Source organism: Leopardus geoffroyi, chromosome D1, assembly GCF_018350155.1.
Source record: "Leopardus geoffroyi isolate Oge1 chromosome D1, O.geoffroyi_Oge1_pat1.0, whole genome shotgun sequence".
Lineage (NCBI taxonomy): Eukaryota > Metazoa > Chordata > Mammalia > Carnivora > Felidae > Leopardus > Leopardus geoffroyi.
In genome coordinates this window covers 94,320,984-94,343,960 of record NC_059329.1, presented here as the reverse complement: position 1 = coordinate 94,343,960, position 22,977 = coordinate 94,320,984, and the positions used below count along the sequence as shown (strand labels likewise).

The following is a 22,977-nucleotide window of genomic DNA, read 5'->3' as shown; positions in this document are numbered from 1 at the left end:
TATAAAAGATACCCCAGACAGGTCCCTCTCTTCATTTTACCATGTGAGGGCACACCAAGAAGATTGTCTTCTTGAACTAGGAAATGGACTCTCACTAGACAAGGAATCTGGTGGCTCATTTGTCTTGGCTTTACCAGAATCCAGTACTGTGAGAAATTAATTTCTAAGCTACCCAATTTAAGTGTTTTATGCTGGTGTCAGCTTATCATTAACCAGTATTGTGGTTGGACCAGCCCTTAGGGTTCTTATATGATTGCAAGACGCCCTCACTCAATAACCATCAGGGAACTTTGAAAAAATAAATGTATTATTTACAAAACAGAAATTACACAGCACACATAGGGCGACACGGAGATGTCATGGGTAGAGAGGGAGCATACAGGCCTGGGGTTCTGCTTTTATTGGGGCTGTGGGTGGGGACTTAGGGTTTCTTTGGCTCTCTCTTTATTGAACTTAAAACATATGAGGGGGAATTTGAGGAGAAAAAACAAGTGACTTAAGTGGTCAGTTATCAAAATCAACCAAGATGTCTGAAAGAAAAGAACCTCAGTATGGGGAGCTAGTCTGCTCTATATTTAGTTGTATGGCTGGCAATATGTTTATTCAAGAGAGCCATCTTTTTTTTTAATGTTCATTCATTTTTGAGAGGGAGAGGGACAGAGAGACAGAGTGCGAGCTGGGGAGGGGCAGAGAGAGAGGGAGACACAGAATCCGAAGCAGGCTCCAGGCTCTGAGCTGTCGGCACAGAGCCCGATGCTGGGCTCAAATCCACAAACAGTGAGATCGTGACCTGAGCCAAAGTCGGATGCTTAACCGACTGAGCCACCCAGGAGCCCCAAGAGAGCCATCTTTCAAGTATATGTCTTGTCAATCAACACCGAAGTCACGCATTTACAATGCAAAACAAACACCAACACAAAAACCTGCTAAGGCTTCTACTAAACTATGATATTCTGTTAAAACAGCTTGAATGGACTAAGACACTCACATATTGAATAACCACCACATTGGAATTTGAAGGCAGGTTGCTCCATAATGTGAACTCCCAAACATCACCGTGGGCTGGTGTATACTGTATAAGTACTGCCTGCAGTACTGATATCAAACTATCCTACTGCTGGAGCCCTTACCATTGGTTTAACCCTTTTCATTTTTAGAATGTTTCATGGGAATGTATTTTTGAAAGTCCCAGGAAATGTGAAGCTGTGGATGAATGGTTGAGTTTGATGGGCTTAGAGATATATTGGACCACTTGAGAAATTACGGGATTTAAAAATTTAGGCAGAGGGTATGGGAAATATAGAAAACTAAAGGAAGAAAAATAATCAGATTTTGAGTAGTTTTTGGGTTTTGTGGGGTTTTTTTTGCCATAAACTTAGCCAAAAAAAAAAAAAAAAAGGGAAACAGGTCTATATTGAGAGGTATCATATCCACTAGCATTAACATCAGCTGTCATTAAAGCGTCAGTTATCTTACAAACTGTGTCAGTCTGAGTTGTTCCTGCCTCAATAGACAGCTGCCTTCTGATTCCAATATACACCTGAGACAATAAAGATGTTGTAGTGTTATATCCACAGACTGATGCTATAATTAAGAAATGGAAAACCACACTTCATTGACTCACAGAACAGGAGATATAGGGGCTGAGCAACACTGGAGATCTATAGCATATATGGCAGAGAGAATTGGAGGGTGAAAAGCCTGTGTAACGTAACTCTTCTAGTCCTATAGCCTCCACATTCTCCACCTTTGCTAATGCAATTTAACATCATTTAGGAAATAATTTATTGTAGTTGGTAAAATAATGAATAAGAATTGGATCACTGCCTCCACGAAGAATTCCTCTGAGTTTAGACAGGCCGTTTAACTCTTAAATGCCAAAATATATTCCTTGGTTAAGTCACCACAAAACGGCTGACTTTACACATGAGTTATTAATAATGCTTGAAAAGAACATGGAACATGTGTTTTATGCCATAATTAAAAAAACACAGTAGAGAAGGTAGATTTATCTTTATAAAAAGTTAACGTGACCTAACTAAAACACAGTAACTACCAAGCAATCATAAAACAGTGTTTTGATTTTTCCCTCTTTTTAATCTATTCTTATTTGTTTCAATAAGATGATGGAGAAGCATGAGTGGCACTTCCTTCTTTTTGGTTCTGTAAGAAGTGTGACATTGTTGGTGAGAATGTAAACTGGTGCAGCCAGTTTACGCTGGAAAAAAGTATGTAGGTTCCTCAAAAAATTAAAAATAGATCTACCCTATGACCCAGCAATAACACTGCTAGAAATTTACCCAAGGGATACAGGAGTGCTGATGCATAGGGGCACTTGTACCCCAATGTTTATAGCAGCACTTTCAACAATAGCCAAATTATGGAAAGAGCCTAAATGTCCATCAACTGATGAATGGATAAAGAAATTGTGGTTTATATACAATGGAGTACTACATGGCAGTGAGAACGAAATATGGCCCTGTGTAGCAACGTGGATGGAACTGGAGAGTGTGATGCTAAGTGAAACAAGCCATACAGAAAAAGACAGATACCATATGTTTTCACTCTTATGTGGACCCTGAGAAACTTAACAGAAACCCATGGGGGAGGGGAAGGAAAAAAAAAAGAGGTTAGAGTGGAAGAGAGCCAAAGCATAAGAGACTCTTAAAAACTGAGAACAAACTGAGGGTTGATGGGGGGTGGGAGGGAGGTGAGGGTGGGTGATGGGTATTGAGGAGGGCACCTTTTGGGATGAGCACTGGGTGTTGTATGGAAACCAATTTGACAAATTTCATATTAAAAAAAAAGTGTGACACATCAATACCACCGTGTGTAAGATACCCAAATTAGTGTGCAACTGTTGGCCCTATCAGCACTGAGAACTGGTTCATTAATTGCTTAGGCTTTCATGAGGCTTCAGAATCACCTTCCAAACTGAATCCAAAAAAAAAAAAGAAAAGTAATCCAAGGCATGGCATAGGTTTGTTGCTTGAGGTCATAAGCAGGTCCATAAGGTGAACTGGCGAAAGCTGCTAATTCCTGAGTTATTTCAAACGTGAGTTCCTCAAATAAATTCCACGACTGAGTTTCTTTGCTTTCTCACTGAAAAGAGTGGCTGGAATCAAATGCCTCATCACTTGGCTACTGTTAGAAATAGTATTCCTGAAGACTGTTGGTTATAATGTCTCATTGTCTCCCAAATTTTTCTACAGCCTAGAGCCAAGAAAAAATATATTAGAGCCCATATACTGAAAGATGTATGGGTGGAAAATTGCACAGATAGTATAGAGTTATATTTCAAATTTTATCTGTATCTTAAAGTGGAAAATATTTTAGACCCATGTCCATATGTAAAGGCATAAAGACAACATTAGCTGTTGTTTTTTTCTTTGATGGTGGGTTTTACTTTTTTTTTTCTAGACTGATTTTTGTGAAAGCTATAGTAAAAAGTTCTAATTTTTAACCTAAGGCCAGTGAAAGATTCCTAAATAATAACTGACATTTACTGATTACTTGTTCAGCGCCAAGTATTTTTCTAAATATTTAAATAACTTCAGCCCATTTAATTTTCACATTAACCCTAGGGAGTATATGCTGTAATATGCCTGGTGGATGATTGTGTAAACTGAGCCAAAGAGGTTGTTTAGAAGTTAAACTGATCTAGATTCTGTAATAAATGCTGGAGGTAGGATTTGAAACCAGGGTGTTCAGCTCTTAAATCCAGCCTGTGGCCTTATTTGCACAACTTCTATGCAGAAAGAGAAAAGTTGACACTCTGAGATATTTATTCAATATGTCTTTTGTTGTGCAGTGTGCCAGATACAAGTGATGTGATAGTCCTAATTCTTCTCCAAGCACTCACTACCTGATTGTGGTGTCCTTAACCTGTGATGTTCTCTGAAAACAGTATTTAAGATGAGATATGTAATCTGGCTAGTGCCAAGTATAGCCAGATGTTCTCCCTTAGTCTTGACACCATGCCTCTCCTAATGCAGCTTCAACTTGATTTAGATTTTTTTTCCCGATATTAGTGTCTCAGATTAAGAATGTGGTCATTTAAAACCCTGAAGTCTCCCAACTAAGAGGAAATGGAAGAGGAAACTCACTGAGAGGGAGGGATGAAAGAAGATACAGAGAGTAGACAGTAAAAGTTTGAGGGATAGGTAGGAAATCGACACATCGAACACCATTGAAGATTGAGAGGTACAGTCTGGGTTGGAGAGAAGGATATGGTGTGATGGTGGAAAAGAGACAAAAAGTGAGCTTGCCAGGTGCATATTTTCCTAAGGTGCATTCATCTAAAAGTGAGGGAGCTGAGAGCGAAAGTGATTTTGACATATGTATGATTGTTTTTAATAACGGCTATGGAGAATCTTAATGGGGAGTTAACATATTGGTCTTTATTTGTAATTTCTGTATCTTTCAGTGACGTTGCCTCAGAAACCCTGTCATCTTGTACCACACCTCAAATCAGATTTGACAGTAGTAGAGGGGAGAGGGTGAAGTACGCATGTGAGGTTTAATTAATCTCATGGTTGATGAATGTAATGTGGGAATGTTCTGTGTCACCCGTGTTTCTCTGATTCTCATCACAGCTAAGTATTTCTAGAAATACCCAAGGAGTGTCCCTTGTGTGCTCCAAAAGGAGACGAGTCAGAGATCATAGAACATGTTTTCCTTTGCCTTTTCCAGTCTTCTTTGTGAATGGCTGTTGCTGCTTGCTTTGGTCAGTGAACCCTTCCCTTCATTGGACATTGATCTCACTTCCCGTCTACTGGACTTTATAGCCCATGTGGCTTCAGGGAACACTGCCCCCTAATGGTGTCGTTGTCATTTATGCCACCATTGTCATATAGGCTGCCTGATTCTCCCCATGCATTTTCATCACAGCCACTTCTATGAAGCTACTTGGTCCACTAGGTACCACTGCTACCCATCAGTGCAGGTGAATCTTGCAGCAGCTGGAGCCCAGGAGCCCAGGTTTGTGTTGTATAGAGATACTGTATCACTAAGACACCTATGGGTTTCCTGCACTGTTTGCATTTTCCCCATTGGCTTCTGCAAAACAACTTTCTCTCAGGTTTTATTTTAACAGTCCTTTGCTCTTCAGAAAAGTAAAGCCTGAATAGAAAGGGGTCTGGGCTGGGAGAGAAACCCAAGCAACTGTCATATGCTAAGAATATCTCTGCCGCTTCTATAGCTTGTAGTACCCTGTTCTGCTTCTTGTAGAGTCAGTTGGCTTTAGTTTTGTGTTTCAAGATTACTCCCCAATCTTTCATGTTAATAGACTTCCTAGGGGCACACCTCACCACTTAGACCTGTCAAAACTACCTCAGTGGACTCTGCATGAGCTCAGCCTGGAACTCCTGCTATATGCTATTACATTTTACTGGTTTGCTCTCTGTTACTTAGAAAAAGATATGAAATAAATCAGAGATTGCTCTCTTGTTATTCTGCTAGTGCCCATATTGTTGCAAATAATCTATCCCCAGGTGTTTATAAATCCCCAAAGTATATCTGCTTTTCTCCATAGAGGAAAAAGTACTCCCCCAGGGTTTTGACCTTGGAAGTTACTCCTGTCATTTAACAGTTCCTTGAAAGAGGGGCAACACGGCAATGGGCACCTGGTTTGTATCAATACTGTTTATTCAAGGTTGGTGCTGTGGGAAGTTCTTTATTGCCTATTGATCTCTTGGGAATTATAGATGAGCATTCATGTTGGTCTCTTACAGGTTGTAAGGATCACATAGTTCTTTTAGAAAGGCCTGTACATGGGCAGTAGCACACAGGACTCTGTCTCTTTAGGTATGTCCATTAGCATTGAGGGCTGTCAAGTTTATGAGAAACTTCTTTGCAGTAGTCTTCCCAAAAAGAAATCTTCATACTTTCATTTAGCGTTTTCAGTTCCCATGAGAAAGGTACAGGAGCTGAACTCCCAAATTAGAATTGTGTTTTAAATAAGAAGAAGTAGAGGGAGGGGAAAAAGACATTTCCATTCTAAAGAATTTCAAGTTGTGCCTTCTATTGTTGCTGATCTCTAAGATGCACATGGGAAAAGACCGAGGGTTTATGGAAGGGTGGCTACACTCCCAGACGTGGAGGCCATTCACAAAGTCACTTGGTAATGAGATTCTCCACAGCAGCAAACTGCACTGTCCATTCATATTTCTTTTCCACCTGTCCCCACAATGGTGTCTGTTTGCTCAGCCCACATGCAACAAGGCTGTGTTTGTAAGTAAGGGCCCATTCATTGGCTCTCTATTTAGAAGTCTTGACAGAAAATCCCATGAAAAACTCCTCAATTCAAATTCCTCTTTAATGACTTGCTCCATTCACCAGAGTTGGCTGGGGGAGGGTGCTTGGGGCTTGACTTCTTCCACTATGGGAGACAAGAAAGCATTTTTTATAAAGCTCCTGACGTGCTATGGGTATTAAACAATAAGTCACGATAAATGATTAAATCTAAGGGAGAAATCTCTCTCTTTTTATGATAAAAACCTTTATCTAGTTCACAAAATATGTAATCTCTAACTATCAATGGTGTTATCAATTTGAAAAAATAGCTGCTCTGTATGCTTTCCTTGTGGCTTCCTTCTCCCCCAAGCAGAAGACATTGGTTGTGTGATTGGTTCTCTCTTGGCTGTGTTTAAATATCATATTGGGAGAAGTAAAGTTGTAGTTACTCTGGTTAACAAAATGAAAGGACAGTTAGAAATCATCCAGAATTTTTGGCTTAGGTTGTCACTTTGTTAGTTGAGCTATATAGAGCATGGGAAAATAATTTCTGGGTGTTTGTTTCTCTCTTTGCATTTCTTAGTTTGTAGTGGAAACCCATTTGGTACTAGGCAATCAACTATTCAAACATTCCCTAGTAAGTGCATGATATATGAGGACATCCCAGTAGCACAAAAATGGGGGTTTCCAAGCCTGGCTCCAGTTTTTACCTTTTTCATGTAATCTTATTTTGATGTTCTCAGTCATTCATTGTTAACAGGATTTTTGCATAGACATCCTTAACGGGGCCTGCTTTCTATTTCATATCACTCATTGCAGTGAGCAATAACATCTAATTCTTGAATTTTCTCCCTTTACAGTGCATCTTCAGGGACTGTATCGGACACATTTACTTCTGGATACTCTCTCCCCCAAAGGGCACATCACATGGATGTAGTATATACCCAGTTAGTATTTCTCCAGTGAATAAAATACTAATTCACAGTCTGCTGTTCTTTGTATTTCTAAAGAGTCATTATAAGAATTTTCCTAAGTAGAGAAAAAACTGAAGTACACTCAGTGAATTCTCAATTTGCCATTAGAATGTTTTGCTTCTTATCTTTATTTTTCCACATTAAATCTGTACTAGAGAGTGCTAAGTAATGAAGGTGAAGCAAAAATATCTGTAGCTTTCTGCTCTTAATGAACTCAGATACTGGGGTGATGATAGAAAAGGTAGAACTATTCAGTATTATAAAAGAGAGAGAAACTAAGTGCAGTGGGATTGCAAACGAGAAAGTTTACTTTTAGCTATGGGAATTAGGAAATCTTCACAAGGAAGCTTCTAGGGTGAAACAAGTGTGGTTTTTGCCTCAAGTACAAAACTGAAGGGGGTTCCCAAAATCTCAGTAATCAAGATTAGTCCTATTTGAATGCAGTATTTTACAAAATCAATTTTAATTCCAAACGGTTATCATGGTGAACAAAATCATATAATTTAAATAAAGTATTACTGTTTTTCCTTTTGCCTCAGGCTCCATTACAATGTGGCATGATCAATATTTTATAACAGAGGCTCAGGAGAATTGAACATCAGCATAGAAAAGAGAAAGAAAAGATGTGTTGGGAAGACAGGAGTGACTGATTTGACTAAACAGAGGGACATGTAGTGGATGTTAATAGTATTCTAGGTCACAAGTCAAAGATTTAGGTCACAAGTGGAGGAAAAGACTAAATTATGAACAACTTAGAATCTCTGGGTCAAAAACTGCCATTATTGTATAAACAGTGGGGAGCTTTTTATGATAAAGCGATATCATGTTAAAGTGGATAAAGTGATATCATGTTAAAAATAATAAATACACTTTCAAAAGTTATATAGAAGTTAAATCTGATAACATATGAAGATCTCTTCTCCCATTGTTTTTGTATCTTTGTTTAACAAGCAATATGTTAGAAAATTACATCAATTTTTACTGTTTGATGAGCATCGAATTTTTTTTTAAGTTTATTTAGTTTGGGTGTGGGGGGGGGGGAGAGAGAAAACAAGTGGAGGAGGGGCAGAGAGGAGGACAGAGAATCCAAAGTGGGCTTGGTGCTGACAATAGAGAGCTCGATCTGGGGCTCAAACTTATGAACCATAAGATCATGACCTGAGCCGAAAATGGACGCTTACCCAACTGAGCCACCCAGGCGCCCAGATGTGCATTAAATTCTAAAAGAGTTTACTATTTGATCTGAATATTTACCAAGTTTATTTAATCCACCCTACCATACGATAGACATGAAAATGCCACCAAAACCATATCTACTAAGAGAGCATTAGCTAATTATACCATGCTTAAATAGCAGTGCTGGAAGGTTCTGTTACTCACTTTTGCTGTTCAGTGACTGAGTAGCTTCTCCTTCTTCATTTCTGAGTGATGCATTTATTCCCAGTACATATTAATGGTTTCAGTAAGGTTCAATCTCCTCTTCCTTTTTAAACATTTGTCTACTTTTGGTGACATCCTATTACTATTATCTATTATGTGTTTGTTTCAGAGTTTAACTGTGAGAAAGATGACATTTTTCCCTGGCTTCTAATTTTTAGTCACACCAATGTCAAACTCTATTTAAATAGATTTTAGTTGAATTTAACATGTTTTCCTAAATGTAGTTGCAGACTGTATACAGTACACACTAGAAAGGGTCCAGGCTAAATTTTCTGAATTCGGTAGGAGTAAAATGGTGTGATATCTGCAACTTATACTACAGTAATTTGACTAACAGAAATAGACACAAATAACAAAAAATAATACTATAGAGTAAAAGTAGTAAAAGTGAACAGTGTGGAGTGAAAAATTGGGAAAGCCAAAGTGACAGATGCCAACAAATGGTGAATCTAGATGAAGGGTATAGAGGAGTATATTTCTCTTGTCTTTCAAATTTCCTACATATAAAGACCAAGAGCTAGACTATCCAAAGAGATTTATGGTAAAATAGAAACTCATCTGATAAAATTGGAAGCAATTTTTGGTCAATTGAGTAAATAAATTGGCAGGAGGAAGGAATTATAGAAAAATTGTTTAACACTCTTCTCTAATGTATTGGTCTATGACCGTGCTCTTTCTTGGAATTTCTTTACACCACTGAATTCTGAGTCATTGTGCTTGCATAAACCACTCCTAGAATATAATACTTAATTCCGTTTCCAGTTTTTCTAAACTAAATGTAGCATTTTTAAAAAGAAAAATTTGCCAAGCAATTGTAGTGCAAGATTGATTTATTGATTCATTCATTCATTCATTCATGTATTTTGCATGTTTTTTTTGTTTTTTTTCTCTCTCTACTTTATAGCATTTTCCCACCCATGTCTATTTGACAACAAGGCTTTTAGTGACTCATTGATGTCAGGTCTTAACAAAGCATTCAATTTGGTTTTCATATAAGTGGGGATTCTCTTTTCTTCCAGACACATTTCATAAGTTTATGTAATATTTAAAATATTATCATTAATATTTAATTGCAGTTAAATGCCATAATTACAATAACAAGTTCATACATTTAGGAAATAGTACAGGAGCCACATGAGCAAGCATGCATCTCAGTTCATGGGAGCAGATAAACAGGTGTGCCATGTGCTAAAGCATATTAGCAAACATACAGTGTGATGTAGGCAAGAGTGGTACATGGTAGAATTGAGAATACCAGGTAATCCAGCAGTTCCATTAAGTTGAGGACATTCAAGAAGGTTTTCACTACATTCCAGTTTTGCCCAAATTATTTTAAAAATGTTAAATTAAAAATTTAAAAGTTTAATTGTGGCTTTTCAATGATGATCTATAACATAATTCAAACACTTCTTCCTCCCATGTCACTCTTTGCCTTTCTTCTCTCCATCCCACCAAAAATTTGTAGAATGTGATTGAGAAATTGAATTTTGCTTGAGATGTACCAGTGGTATCTTTTATACAAACACTGAAAGGAGAAAAAAGTACTGAGGGAGTTGGCTTTCAAGGACGAGAGTACCAGCAATATTCAATAATTAGGTACATGATAGCTGACCTCTGTACTAGTTGAGATTGTTGAGAAATTCTGTCCAGATTTGGGTGACTGATGATACTGAGTAGGACTGTTGTGGTTGGGGTAAGGAACAGAGGGATTCCTTGCCCCCAAGCCACTCTCCTCCTTGAAGATATGTAGACTCAGAAAAAGAAAGGCGAGAGAAATGAAAGTCAACAATTGTTCATCAAAATTGATGTGTTAATCCAACATCCTTGAACAGGGGATAGCAGTACTAGATTCCAGGGACCAGTGATAAAATATATGAGTAAAGGATTGTGGGAAAAGTTTTGGTTCCTTGCTTTTGAGAGTGACTTAGGATTCGTGGTGGGGAGGGGTGGAGTGGGGGGGGGTGGGGAAAGCAATATGGGTTCTCCAAGGCTGTGAGTGAGTGAAAATGGGCTGATTCCATGGGAAGAAGTTAAGTAAGATAATACAAGTATAAATTAAAATCAATTAACACTTTAGAGAGATCTCAACGTGTTAAGATTTGGGCAAATTGAATTATTGTTTCATATTGGATGCCTCTAATGAAATTCTCAAATAAATAAATGTATCTTTATAAATTTTTATATATGATTAATACTGCAAGGTGTTAGAAAATGGTTTCTTCAATGACTCCTGAAATTCCAAATGTTGGATTCCCTATTCCTAAATTCTAACCCCTATTCCCACTACTGTTTCATTTATCTGTGTTACCTAGTTTTGTTCATACTTCCTATCATTTTGGTCACACATTTTTTTTTATTCCACCTAAATATGAAAACTACTCCAATGACTGTGCACTCATTATGTCCTTCAGAAATGTATTCCACTTTTAAATAAAGTTAATCAAATACTGTTCTTACCCAAGTTAACCAGAATCTGCTTTACTATATTTATCAACCATCAGTCTTGGTTTTCTCAGTCCAGTAAAATGATTTGATGTTTGTTTTACATGTTACTCTCTCAAATACATGAAGAGTTATAAAGTTTCCATAAATACATTCTGTGATCTTTGAAAGAAATAATGAATTTATTCTTTCTGGAAAGATTCAATCCCTTAACAAATACCATTAAGTTATTTGAAAAATTCCATGTTTATTGCTTGAAATAAAGATTTTTCTTTTATCCTGGCTTTGCATATTTTTAAATGCTTTTATATTTCTAAATTTGTGACAGGTCAAGAATTGGCTTTATTTTTTAAACACTTCCTCTCCTAATCTCAGTTATTTTCTTTTTATTTATATATAATCAATGGAACTGATGACCTTTTGATGGTAGGCTATAGAATAACTGGGTATAGCAGCTACAAGAAAGTATCATAGATACTATGACATTTTTTTTTCAACGTTTATTTATTTTTGGGACAGAGAGAGACAGAGCATGAACGGGGGAGGGGCAGAGAGAGAGGGAGACACAGAATCGGAAACAGGCTCCAGGCTCTGAGCCATCAGCCCAGAGCCTGACGCGGGGCTCGAACTCACGGACCGCGAGATCGTGACCTGGCTGAAGTCGGATGCTTAACTGACTGGGCCACCCAGGCGCCCCAAGATGCTATGACATTTTGAGGCAGTTCAGGTGGGTGAGAAAATTGGAAACAGTGAGGTGGATTTCAAGTGTAATTGTTGAAAAAATATGTGAAGAAAAGTGCAAGGTTTGATGCAATGTAACTTTAATGGAAATAACTCTGTACTTGGTGATATAAGAAAGTCTTATATTCTCTCTCTTTCTCTTTATTTTATTGTCTATTTTTATTTCACTGATTTTAAGATCTCATTCTTTTATGGGTTAGTAATGTTCCATTGTAGATATATACCACATCTTTATCCTTCTCATCTAACCATGGATCCTTGGGTTGCTTCCATATCTTGGCTGTTGTGAATAATGCTGCAATAAATATAAGGGTACATGTATCTTTTGAAAATAGTGGTTTTGCTTTCTTTAGATAAATACTCAGTAGTGGAATTACTGGAGCATATGGTAGTTTTATTTTTAATTTTTCAAGGCACCTCCATACTATTTTTGATAGTGGCTACACCAGTTTACATTTCCACCAATGGTGCATGAGAGTTCCCTTTTTTCCACATTCTCTGCAGAATTTTTGTTCCTTATATTTTTGATACCATTTTGGCTGCTATGAAGTGATATCTCATTGTGGTTTTGATTTACATTTCCTTGATGATGATTGATGTTGGATATCTTTCCATGTATCTATTGGCAATCTGGATGTCTTTGGAAAAATACTTACTTAGGTCCTTTGTCCATTTGTTAATTGGATTATTTGTGTGTGTGTGTATGTGTGTGTATGTGTTTTATTTATTTTTTTGTTTTGGGGTCTTTTTTGATGTTAAATTGTAGAAGTTCTTTCTATATTTTGGATGTTAACCCCTTATTGGGTGTGTCACTTTTGAATATTTTCTCCTATTCAGTAGGTTGCTTTTTTTGTTTTGATGACGATTTCCTTTGCTGTGAAGATGCTTTTTATTTTGTTGAAGTCCCAATAGTGTATTTTTGCTTCTGTTTCCCTTGTCTGCAGAAAAATTTCCATGAATATATTGCTAAGGTTGATGTTCAGGAAATTACTGCTTATGTTTTAAGAGTTTTGTGGTCTCAGGTCTCGCATTCAGGTCTTTAATCCATGTTGAGTTTATTTTTATGTGTAGTGAAAGAGAGTGGTACAGTTTTGTTCTTTTCCATGTAGTTGTTTAGTTTTCTCAACACCATTTGTTGAAAAGACTGTCTGTCTTTTCCCCGTTATAAATTCTTGCCTCCTTTGTCATAGATTAGTTGACCATATAATCGTGGGTTTATTTATGGGCTGTCTATTCTGTTCCATTGGTCTATGTGACTGTGTGCCAGTACCATACTGTTTGGATTACTGCAGCATTGCAATATCTTGAAATCTGGGATTGTGATACCTCCCATTATGTTTTATTTCTCAAGATGTTTTTGACTATTTGGGACCTTCTTGGGTTCCATAAAAATTTTAGTATTCTTTTTTCTAGTTCTGTGAAAAAAACATCATTATTTTGATAGGGATTGCATTGAATCTGTAGATTGCTTTGGATCTTATAGACACATTAATAATTTTAATTCTTCCAGTCCATGAACATGAAATATCTTTCCAGTTGTTTGCATCATTTTCAATTTATTTCATCAGTGTTGTATAGTTTTCAGGGTGTAAGTCTTTCACCCAGTTCGTTAAATTTTTTAGGTGTGTTTTATTCTTTTTGATACAATTGTAAATAGGATTGTTTCTTAACTTTGTGCTACTTTATTATTAGCATGTGAAAATATAACAGACTTTTGTATATTAATTTTGTAGCCTGCAACTGAATTCATTTATTAGTTCTAAGAGTTTTCTGGTGATGTCTTTAGAATTGTCTGCATATGATATCATATGATCTGCAAAGAGTAACCGTTTTATTTCTTCTTACCAGTTTGGATACCTTTTATTAATTTTTCTTGTCTGAATCCTACAGCTATTACCTCCAATACTATCTTGAGTAAAACAATAAGGGTGGACATTCTTGTCTTGTTCATGACCTTAGAGGAAAATCTTTTAATTCTCACTACTAAGTATGATATTACCTGTGTGTTTGTCATATCTATCTATATCTGTCATCTACATCATCTATATCTATATCTATCTATTCCTAATATATTTTTTTATTGTCCACTGGTAAAAGTTTACCTGTTTTCAGGTATCAAAAAGTAACTTTTTGTTTCTGTATCATGACATATATAGTAAATATAAAGAAAATGTTTTCCATTTATCTTTGAATTTGGGGTATTAGCATCTGGTATAAACTGGTTAATATATTTCAGCAAGGGTGAAGACCTTTTATTTTCCCACAAATGTTCATTTTCAATTGGTTAAAGAAAACCTACATTTTTATTCAATGAGCAGGCTGAATACCTCTCTTCCATACTCCTCAATAAACATATTTGTTCATTCTTGGCAGACAAATCAGAAATTTTGTTAAAACATCATTGAGTGTCATATATGTTATCTAATATCTATCTGTTATCTAATATTACTGAAATAGTAATAAGAAAAATAAAAATACCATGAGACTCACTACTCTGATGTTTTCAGTAATTCTTCTAGAGATAGGTCCAGAGTTTGAGAAGGTGGCTGTTTTTGTTTTTTGTTTTTTGTTTTGTTTTTTTTTTTGTGTGTGTGTGTGTGTGTGTATGAGAGTTTAAGAAATAAAGAAAAAGGAATATATCAAAGAATTAATTTTCTTTAGTCTTTGGGGACTGACGTCTCAAACCGAAAGAAGTTGTTTTGGATTTGATCCTACTTCTTGTTTGTAGGCCTCAAAAAAGAAAAAAAAAAAAAAGGCACATTATAATTTGTCACCAGGGATAACACTTGTATTAGAAATAGGAACACGGGGGCCCCTGGGTGGCTCAGTTGGTTAAGCATCTGACTTCAGTTCAGGTCATGACCTCATGGGTTGTGAGTTTGAGTCTCTCTTCTAGCTCTGTGCTGACAACTGGGTACATGGAGCATGCTTGCGATTCTGTCTCCCCCTGTCTGCCCCTTCCTCGCTCATACTCTGTCTCTCTCTCTCTCTCTCTCTCTCTCTCTTTCCCTCTCTCTCAAAAACCAAGAAAGTTAAAATAATCATAATAACAAAAAGAAACAGGAACACAGAACAACCACTAGAGCCTTTTTTGAATGCAGGGGTCTCAGCTGAGGTACTGCAGCTTCTGCAATGTAAATCAGCTTAGAACCTGAGCCCTGCATTTCTGCCTCTCTGAAACTTTAAAAAATATTTGCCATTTAATAGAAATGTGTAGGATACAGCGATCATCCCTTAATTTTCACCTTACATTAGCTTCCCACCCCCTGCCCCCCACCCGCCTATACCGGGCTTTGAAACAGAGTGATCTACAATCTTACGGGAACCGTAGGATTTTGAATTGTTGACTGATTTTTGCTTTAGGAAATCTCGAGTCAACATCAGAGTAGGTCTGGCAGGTACAGCTAGCCCTGGCTCAGATGTTTCTTATCATGTGTCACCTCTCTGGTTACCCACTTGAACAGGACTTAGAGAAAATAGTGTTCCACCTTGACCGTAGTTATCTAATTGAAATCATTCCACCCAGTCAATCACAAGCCAGAATGACTGGACCTTAATAGAAAAAATTGGTCAAACACTAGGTAAATAGATAAAATCAAAAGGCAGATTGAAACTGGTAATAGTTGATATAATGCGATCTTTGATACTGTGTCATCTACAGAAAGTGTTGGTTTGAAAGTCACGGTTACATACTAAGTTTTCAGATCTTTTTTGTGTGTTTCAATACATCACTTGTTCTGAACATATAGACTTGAAAGTATCTGTGTATTTTTTCTTTGTCCAGTTTTTTATAATTACAAAAATAAAAATAGAACACTATGCAATTTTTCTAAAAGAAAAATAAACCATCTAACCCCCTACCAACTAATACAACTCTACTTCCAGTTAAGCTTCTTCCCTTTCTTATCTTTGCCCACGTGGATAGGTGTTCTACATCACTGAATGACGGCAAACATATTTCTTTATTTTTTTAAATGTTTCTTTGTTTTTGAGAGAGAGGGAGACAGAGTGCAAGAGGGTGAGGGGCAGAGAGAGGAGACACAGAATCTGAAGCAGGCTCCAGGCTCTGAGCTGTCAGCACAGAGCCCGTCACAGGGCTCAAACCCACCAACCATGAGATCGTGAGCTGAGCTGAATTCGGACGCTCACTGACTGAGCCACACAGGTGCCCCTGAATCACAACAAATATTTTGTGTCCTGTCTTGTTTCATCTCACATTGCATGACCTGTGTTAGACACCAAAATATCAGGGTGGATCATACATGTTCTCCAATGTCATTAAGATTTATAACTTTATTTTGAATGGTCATAAAATGTACATAAAATATCATAGTCTCACTAAAAGTTTTAACAGTACCCCTATTTTTTGGATATTTATCTTTGCTCCAATTTTCTACTATTTTAGATAATGCCACAAATGCTTTCTTCCCCCCACCCCCTTTCAAATTGGTTCTTGACAAATCACGGGATGAAAGAGTGTGGTTCTTTCATGGCCTTGAATATCTATGAATCATGTCAGTTTGCAATGTTGACAGCCAAGTCCAAGTGTACTCCAAGCAGATAGATGTTATATATTTTTTTTAATTTTTTTTTTCAACGTTTATTTATTTTTGGGACAGAGAGAGACAGAGCATGAACGGGGGAGGGGCAGAGAGAGAGGGAGACACAGAATCAGAAACAGGCTCCAGGCTCCGAGCCATCAGCCCAGAGCCCGACGCGGGGCTCGAACTCACGGACCGCGAGATCGTGACCTGGCTGAAGTCGGACGCTTAACCGACTGCGCCACCCAGGCGCCCCTAGATGTTATATTTTTAATGCATTTGTTATTGTAATCACTGAAACTGTAGGGCTAATTTAGTGTTGTAAGAGGGATTGTTATAGTCAGACCTTAGCCTACTTAGAATTGCTAAGAATTATATTCCTTTAGTCATTGCTACATTAATGATTAAAAACATTTTTAACTTCATAGACTATGCATTATGATTCAATTACCCTTATCCTTGTTAATTCTGTTCCTCTGCTATAATATTTATATTGGGATATATTATGAAACTTGTAGAACTGTAAATAGTCATGGATCATATTGTATTCTGAAGAGTGAGTTCTGTTAGAATATAAATCCAAACAAAAAGTGAAACAAGCACATTTTAACAATAAGGAAAGGGGACAATATTATATAATAATTTTTTTTCCTCTGAAAATCCTTCTGCTTTTAACATTCTTACAAATTAAAATATATTATGTTTTAATGATCCAATGGAAATACATCTTTAAGATAAATCATTTTGTCACTCATTTACTCCTAAACAATCATTGTTTTCCTAGAAAATACATCTAGTGTAGAGATGAATGAAATTATAGGTCAGAGTTGGCCAATTGATTTGAGATTGGCAGAGTGAGCCATTGAGAAACCCAAGCCTCACCTCTTTTTTTTTTTTTTTTTTTTTTTTTTTTTTTGGTGTGTGTGAAGTTGTTTTTTCTCAGGCTCGGTGACCTGGTTTCTTGAGACCAGGCCCTTTGTTTTTTCCTTCAAGTGATTTTTGTTTTTGAGGCTTAAATATTGGACCAGAGCCTGGAAAATGTGGGTGTGACCAGTACATTCTCTCTTTAGAGATAAATTAGTAGTTTACTTCAGTATAATATGAGCACTAAGAATAACTCCAAATAGAGTATTCAAGTTGGCCTGGGTTTAGTCTTTTACTCCACCTTGAAGGTTTTGAAAATTGAATATCTGTGTCCCTATTCTATTCAGTGAGGACATCTCGCTATAATAGTGAAGACACTAAGTTTAACTGGCTCTCATTTTACAAGGCCCAAAATGTGGGTGTGTGCACATGCATGTGTGTGTTCATGTGTTTGTATGTTTAATAACATTAGTGAAGTTTTCAAATTATAAATTACTATGTGCTTATTATAAAAATGTAATATTAAACTGTACAGAGAATAAAGTGGAAGTTTTCTGGTCCTTTGCTTCGCACCACAGTTAATCAACATCAATAATTCTATGTACATTGTTCTAAAGATGTACTATGTGTATACATCAACACAACTTTGGTGTATCATACAGTCATGTGCTTTCCTTCCATTCAGTAATATTCCATAGAACATCATTATTACCTCATTATAATAATACAAAGTCGTAGCATATAATATTGAAAGCATAGGTAAGTATAAGAAAAAAAAGTACCTGTTTTTACATTACCATAATTTTATTCATTTATATAATTTTAATAACTTTGGGATCATACCATATATATTGTGTTATATTATGATTTTTTTCTCAGTGTATTTTGAACGTTTATCACAGGTGTAAATGTTCCTCTATGATGTGAAATATTCTGCTTATTTTAAAGTTATACCTGAATTTATTTAGCTCATCTTCTGTTGTTGGATATTGTTTGTTTCCACTATTTTTTTAAAATAATGTAAGAAATGCTTGCACAAAAAGCTTTATGCATTTGTTTATTGATTTCAAGGTTTCCTAAAATCGAAATTGCTAACTCAGAGCATTTGAAACCTGTTGAAATATTACTAAATGGTACAAAGGATCAGTTGAGATGGTGCGTAAACCATGGGATCAGGTGTAATGTTACTGAACCACCAACTGAAGATAAAATGGTTACAATCAACGTAACTCTGGTTAACCACTTGTCAAAATGATTGGTTAAGTTTCTAATGAAATGATATTAAGTATAAAATATACTAAAATATTACATTGTTTATAAAATATTATTTATTTAAAAATATTTATGCCACCTTCTGTGTCATTCTGTGTATCCCCAGGATAGACTAGAGTATGCTATAATAACATCTGCACATCTCAATGACTTAAAAAACAAAGTATCATTTTATTTTGTGTATGTTACCTTTTGCTTTGGTGTTTGTGGTACTCCTCTTCTTTATTTTCACTCCAGGCTATAGAAGCCGTTTTTGTTTGGCTATGACCGGTCCTGTGACACAGGGAAAAGAGGTGGTAGAACCATAAATACTCTTGAACTTGTGTTCAGAAGAGACACACACTAGTTCTTCACAATCCATCAGCCAAAGTGAATCAAATTGCCATTCCTCATATCAGAGGGTGGAAAAATAAAATTATTTCACTGTGAGAGGCAATATAAGCTACATGGTGAGTGCTCGCTTCGGCAGCACATATACTAAAATTGGAACGATACAGAGAAGATTAGCATGGCCCCTGCACAAGGATGGCATGCAAATTCGAGAAGCGTTCCATATTTTTGAGACTCTTAAAAACTGAGAACAAACTGAGGGTTGATGGGGGGTGGGAGGGAGGGGAGGGTGTGTGATGGGTATTGAGGAGGGCATCTTTTGGGATGAGCACTGGATGTTGTATGGAGACCAATTTGACAATACATTTAATATATTTAAAAAAATTAGCTACATGGTGAAACACACTATGAACATGGCAGAAATGTTCAATTTTCTCCCATGGAGTAGGAACAAATATTCTGAATCAGAATAGAATCTACCACATCCTGGTTCTGGAAGGGGTCCAAAATTGGGAAGGGACTTTGACCTGTTCCAACGCTATATTGCCATGCTAGTGCAAGCCTCCATTTGTTCCAAAGCCTAACAAGCCTTTGTTGTAGAGGTAATATATGAAATGAATGATTTCATATGAAGAAATCTCTAAGTGTTCAGTATTTAAAGCATGCAACCTTTGTCTTACCCACAGGTGTTTTTATAAATTATAACCCTCCCCCACCGTGTCTTTTTTTCCTGATTGCTACTGTATAAGAAAGCAATCACATTGTAAGAAAGGTTAGCAGTGTAACTCTACTCAAATTAAGGTCTGTACAAAGTCCTGTGTCTATGGTCTCTGTGTGTGTGTGTGTGTGTGTGTGTGTGTATCTAGAAGTGCTCTTTGCAGTTTGGGGAAGAGGGAGACCTCTTATAGACCTCTGAAATTTTTTATGATGAAAATTCTTCCAGTATTTGTGTTGATTACGAAACCATCTCTTTCTACAAAATCTATTTTCTCTATGTTTCCTTTCTAATTATTAGGAGCAGTTCCAAATAAAACTGTAATCTCTGGCAAAAATGTTACAACACTAAATTTTGCAGTTTAAATGTTTCATAGTCTATCAAGAGATTGAATATGACCCAATAATAAATGGACAGAAGAGCTGAGATTCCTGGCATATCTTTAGACACAAAATGGCTTTGTGCCATGAGAACAAAAGTAGAATATCTAGTCATTTGTATATATGGCATGATTGCTGACGCTTAGGTTTTATTTATCACCTTTGTGTGCCTCATATAAAACAGTAATCTATCCAATTCTTGTATCTGAAGTCATTTGTACCTCACATCGTAATCCTCTTTCCTTCCTAGGTGGTAAATCTTATTTCGTGACTCACATTGTGTGGCATGAATACTGGAAAATCTAAAAGACTTTAAATCATGTTTTTAATGTGCTTGTACCTTGCTATTGCTACCCATAGAAATTTCCTTTTCTCTTGCACATGGACATGTTTTCATGGAGGTAAATTTATTTTGATTTTAGCTTCATTTCACACATAGTATTGTCGATTACTTTGTTTTCTGCTTGCCAGGTTTTTGCAAAGTTGACATTAAAGGTCTTCCGTATCACTTGTCAGGTATGATAGCAGATACTTTGTTACTTGGTAGTGCTGGCCCCTATTCTTCTCAGGGTACAGGGTAAAGTAAATTCAGGAACTTCAGTGGCAGAGTCTCCCCATCGTCTAGGTCTGAGGATATTGATGATGCTTCTTTTTTTATTGAATTATGCTAAGGCCTTTGTACATTTTAAGCTCTCTCCATGCACTGAGCTCTAAGGTCATGGAAGGGTGAAGATAGCTACAGTAATATAGTTTCCTCCCGGGAGAGAAGCTAATGGGGTAGAAAGAAGGGAGAAAGGAAAGATGTCTCATTAAGCTTGTTCTGCAGGCTAATGTAGACAGCTATAATAGAAACTTCATTGCTGGTATTGGAATGTGTTTCAGTGGTTTTCAAGTTCCCTGGCCAGGAATATGAATGAACTTGTAACATATGTTCAGTGGTTTCCCTACATATGAGTAGTATATATTCAGGAACAAGCACAGTGATGTTCAGTGCTCCCCAGGAAGAATGGAAGCCTTTTGTATATGTCCAGGATGGAGAGCCCTTAGATCATTCTCTCTACATGTCATTTATTCACTGCTATGTCTCAGGAACTTGCTTGACTTACTGCTTATTTCTCTTTGACTTCTCAAATTGATTATTTTGTAACTGTCAGTACCACAAATTTGTACGGAAGGGCTAAGAATGGCTATAGTTTTCTCCATTTCCAGCTTTTTAACCATTACTCTTCCATCAGTGCATTAGAAATAAAATTCCTTTGAAGCTCATATTATATTAAGTTAATCTCTTTTTCCTCATGTAGGAAATCTTGTTTATTTATTGGCTTATTTACTGAAGTTTGGTATGAGGCCCATTGTCTCTCTCTGTACCCAGATACCATTCACCATTCTGATCAAACTCACAGAATGTTCACGAAACACACAACACCATGTCTGTATTGTTACTCAGTAACCGTTAATATGGTAAGGGAGCTACCAATATATTTTGATGACTCACTGTCATGAAACATAATAAAATATGTGACATAATTTTACTTGTAAAATCTAAACATGTGAATGTAAGAATACAGTTACTATTTTTTTTTTGTTTTATTCTCAATACACCTGATTTTTAAATGTCACTTGTACTCATTTGCTTGTCTTGATTTTATTTCCAGATTTAATACTGTTGTCCAAGCAGAATGCTTCTGAAAAATACCTAGTTCCTTGGTTTCTGTGATGCCATTTATAATCATCCACTCAGGCTATCATAACCAAAGACTACAGTCTGGGTGATTTCAACAACAAACATTTATGTTCTCACTACTCTGGAAGTTAGAAGTCCAAGATCAGTGTGCCCTCAGAGTTGGTTTCTGGTAAAGGCTCTTTTCCTGGGTTATAGATGGCCATCTTCTTGCAGGATCCCTTTTCTGTTTGTGTGTGGAGAGAGAGAGTGAGAGAGCAAGCGAGAGATTTTGTCTCTTTCTCTTACAAGTACACCACTCCTATCAGATCAGGGTCCCACCCTTTGGACCACAGTTTAAACCTTAATCACCTCCCTGGAGACCCTTTCTCCAAATATAGTCATATTGGGCGTTAAGGCTTAAATATAGGGTTGGCAGGGGATGGGGGGAGCATAATTCAGTCCAAAGGGCCATTCTTCACAATACAAATTTCTTAACTTCCTGTGAGAGTTTCAGTTCATTATGCTTATTTTAAAGATAGGAAAATGGATTACCTAAAGACTATCAGTTAAGGGTTGCTCTTCACTTATGTGTAAGAGATTATATGCGTAGTATCTTAGCAGTACAAGGAGTTTAGTTTTCTCAAGTAATAGAAATTCCAAAAATAAGTCCAGACCTGATAGAATGACCAACAAAGTCATCGAGAACTTAAACTCTTGTTCATGTCCAACCAACCATGGTAGTGGAATGGTATTTATTTTCATGGAATCTTATTGGATACAATATTACTATGACAGTAATCTATCAGTAGATTACTATTACACTATTACATTATCTACAAATAGAGACTCCTTTATTTCTTCCTTTCTAGCCTGTATGTCTCTTATTTCTCTTTCTTGCTATATTGCACTGGCCAAGACTCAAAGTACTATATGAGATCACAGTGGTAAGTGCGCCTCCCCAGTTATTTAAAATAAGCAAAAACTAATTTGAATCTGTTACTTTGATTCTGAATTTGCCATTACTAAGCTATTCTTTTTCCCTTTGGGATCCAAATATATGAAATTTGGCTTACTGAACCAAAAACTTAAGAAATCCATTATCTCTGCATTGCTACCATTTGTGTTTACTTCTCCAGGTATCACTGAGTAAAAAGGCATTGTTTTTCATTGGCACTGAGGTCACAGTGGTGAGACAGATTGATTAAAAACAAACAAACAAAACAAAATGACAAAACCAATAAAAAAAAAACCCCAGTGGTGAGAGTGATTAACCCAGATTAACCCCAATTCTCCTCTATTTCTAACTTTCTGAGACTTTCATCATCTGTATGGATTTTGTCAAATATATTTTTCTAAAGTAATTGATATGATTATGTGATTG

At 36.6% G+C, this 22,977-nt stretch overlaps 1 protein-coding gene and 1 non-coding gene across 5 annotated transcripts in view; both read left to right on the top strand.

Annotated features, from left to right (window-relative positions):
- LRRC4C (leucine rich repeat containing 4C) overlaps positions 1-22,977 on the top strand; it is a 1,189,111-nt gene that overhangs the window by 140,184 nt on the left and 1,025,950 nt on the right. The window lies entirely within an intron of this gene.
- On the top strand, positions 18,962-19,068 carry LOC123602871. The gene has a single exon (XR_006714625.1). It is a non-coding gene; the product is annotated as a U6 spliceosomal RNA (small nuclear RNA).